Source organism: Sphaeramia orbicularis, chromosome 17, assembly GCF_902148855.1.
Source record: "Sphaeramia orbicularis chromosome 17, fSphaOr1.1, whole genome shotgun sequence".
NCBI classification, from domain to species: domain Eukaryota; kingdom Metazoa; phylum Chordata; class Actinopteri; order Kurtiformes; family Apogonidae; genus Sphaeramia; species Sphaeramia orbicularis.
The window spans coordinates 55,107,864-55,111,677 of NC_043973.1; positions in this window are offsets into that span (position 1 = coordinate 55,107,864).

Here is a 3,814-nt window from a genome sequence, read left to right on the forward strand (position 1 = left end):
GGAGGAGGTGGGAGGAGGAGAAGGAAGAGGAGGAAGAAAGACGAGGAGGAGGAGGAGGAAGAAGGACGAGGAGGAGGAAGAGGGAGGAGGAAGGAGGAGAAGGAAGGAGGAGGAGGAGGGAGGAGGAGGAGGAGGAAGAAGGAGGAGGAGGGGGGAGGAGGAGAAGGAAGAGGAGGAAGAAAGACGAGGAGGAGGAAGAAGGACGAGGAGGAGGAAGAGGGAGGAGGAGGAGGAAGGAGGAGAAGGAAGGAGGACGAGGAGGAGGAAGGAGGACGAGGAGGAAGGAGGAGGAGGAAGAGGAGGAGAAGGAAGGAGGAGGAAGAGGAGGAGGAGAAGGAAGGATGAGGAAGGAGGACGAGGAGGAGGAAGGAGGAGGAGAAGGAAGGAGGAGGAAGAGGAGGAGGAAGGAGGAAGAGGAGGAGAAGGAAGGAGGAGGAAGGAGGAAGAGGAGGAGGAAGAGGAGGAGGAAGAGGAGAATATGGATAAAAGGAGGAGAATATGTACAACAAATAAGCATATATACAGGCAATATAGGCTATATACAGGCAATATAGGATATATACAGGCAATATAGGCTATATACAGGCATTATAGGATATATACAGGTAGTACAGGATATATACAGGCAATATAGGATATATACAGGCAATATAGGATATATACAGGCAATATAGGATATATACAGGCAATATAGGCTATATACAGGCAATATAGGATATATACAGGCAATATAGGATATATACAAGCAATATAGGATATATACAGGCAATATAGGATATATACAGGCAATATAGGATATATACAGGCATTATAGGATATATACAGGTAATATAGGATATATACAGGCAATATAGGCTATATACAGGTAGTACAGGATATATACAGGCAATATAGGATATATACAGGCAATATAGGATATATACAGTTAATATAGGCTATATACAGGCAATATAGGATATATATAGGCAATATAGGATATATATAGGCAATATAGGATATATACAGGTAATATAGGCTATATACAGGCAATATAGGCTATATACAGGCAATATAGGATATATATAGGCAAGTACAGGATATATACAGGCAATATAGGATATATACAGGTAATATAGGCTATATACAGGCAATATAGGCTATATACAGGCAATATAGGATATATACAGGCAATATAGGATATATACAGGCATTATAGGATATATACAGGTAATACAGGCTATATACAGGCAATATAGGATATATACAGGCAATATAGGATATATACATGTAATATAGGATATATACAGGTAATACAGGCTATATACAGGCAATATAGGATATATACAGCTAATATAGGATATACACAGGCAATATAGGATATATACAGGCAATATAGGATATATACAGGTAATATAGGATATATACGGGTAGTACAGGATATACAGGCAATATAGGATATATACAGGCAATATAGGATATATACAGGCAATATAGGATATATACAGGCAATATAGGCTATATACAGGCAATATAGGATATATACAGGCAATATAGGATATATACAAGCAATATAGGATATATACAGGCAATATAGGATATATACAGGCAATATAGGATATATACAGGCATTATAGGATATATACAGGTAATATAGGATATATACAGGCAATATAGGCTATATACAGGTAGTACAGGATATATACAGGCAATATAGGATATATACAGGCAATATAGGATATATACAGTTAATATAGGCTATATACAGGCAATATAGGATATATATAGGCAATATAGGATATATATAGGCAATATAGGATATATACAGGTAATATAGGCTATATACAGGCAATATAGGCTATATACAGGCAATATAGGATATATATAGGCAAGTACAGGATATATACAGGCAATATAGGATATATACAGGTAATATAGGCTATATACAGGCAATATAGGCTATATACAGGCAATATAGGATATATACAGGCAATATAGGATATATACAGGCATTATAGGATATATACAGGTAATACAGGCTATATACAGGCAATATAGGATATATACAGGCAATATAGGATATATACATGTAATATAGGATATATACAGGTAATACAGGCTATATACAGGCAATATAGGATATATACAGCTAATATAGGATATACACAGGCAATATAGGATATATACAGGCAATATAGGATATATACAGGTAATATAGGATATATACGGGTAGTACAGGATATACAGGCAATATAGGATATATACAGGCAATATAGGATATATACAGGCAATATAGGATATATACAGGTAATACAGGCTATATACAGGCAATATGGGATATATACAGGCAATATAGGATATATATAGGCAATATAGGATATATACAGGCAATATAGGATATATACAGGTAATACAGGCTATATACAGGCAATATAGGATATATACAGGTAATATAGGATATATACAGGTAATATAGAATATATACAGGTAATACAGGCTATATACAGGCAATATAGGATATATACAGGCAATATAGGATATATACACGTAATACAGGCTATATACAGGCAATATAGGATATATACAGGTAATACAGGATATATACAGGCAAGATAGGATATATACAGGTTATACAGGATATATATACAAGCAATATAGGATATATACAGGTAATACAGGATATATACAGGCAGTATAGGATATATACAGGTAATGCAGGATATATACAGGTAATACAGGATATATACAGGCAATATAGGATATATACAGGCAATGCAGGATATATACAGGTAATACAGGATATATACAGGTAATACAGAACATATAAAGGCAATATATGTTATATACAGGTAATTTCGGCTATATACAGGAAATATAGAATATATACAGGTAATATAGGATATATACAGGCAATACAGGATATATACAGGTAATATAGGATATATACAGGCAATATAGGATATATACAGGTAGTACAGGATATATACAGGCAATATAGGATATATACAGGTAATATAGGCTATATACAGGCAATATAGGATATATACAGGCAATATAGGATATATACAGGCAATATAGGATATATACAGGTAGTACAGGATATATACAGGCAATATAGGATATATACAGGTAATGCAGGATATATACAGGTAATACAGGATATATACAGGCAATATAGGATATATACAGGCAATGCAGGATATATACAGGTAATACAGGATATATACAGGTAATACAGGATATATACAGGTAATACAGAACATATAAAGGCAATATATGTTATATACAGGTAATTTAGGCTATATACAGGAAATATAGAATATATACAAGTAATATAGGAGGTCTTTCCTGTCCTGTGCAGGTCCCTCCTGTCCTCTGCAGGTCTTTTCTGTCCTCTTTGGGTCCCTCCTGTCCTCTTTGGGTCTCTCCTGTCCTCTGCAGGTCTTTTCTGTCCTCTTTGGGTCCCTCCTGTCCCCTGCAGGTCCTTCCTGTCCTCTTTGGGTCCCTCCTGTCCCCTGCAGGTCCTTCCTGTCCTCTTTGGGTCCCTCCTGTCCTCTTTGGGTCCCTCCTGTCCCCTGCAGGTCTTTCCTGTCCTCTTTGGGTCCCTCCTGTCCCCTGCAGGTCTTTCCTGTCCTCTGCAGGTCCCTCCTGTCCTCTGCAGGTCCTTCCTGTTCCCTGCAGGTCTTTCCTGTCCTCTTTGGGTCCCTCCTGTCCCCTGCAGGTCTTTCCTGTCCTCTGCAGGTCCTTCCTGTCCCCTGCAGGTCTTTCCTGTCCTCTTTGGGTCCCTCCTGTCCCCTGCAGGTCCTTCCTGTCCTCTGCAGGTCCTTCCTGTCCTGTG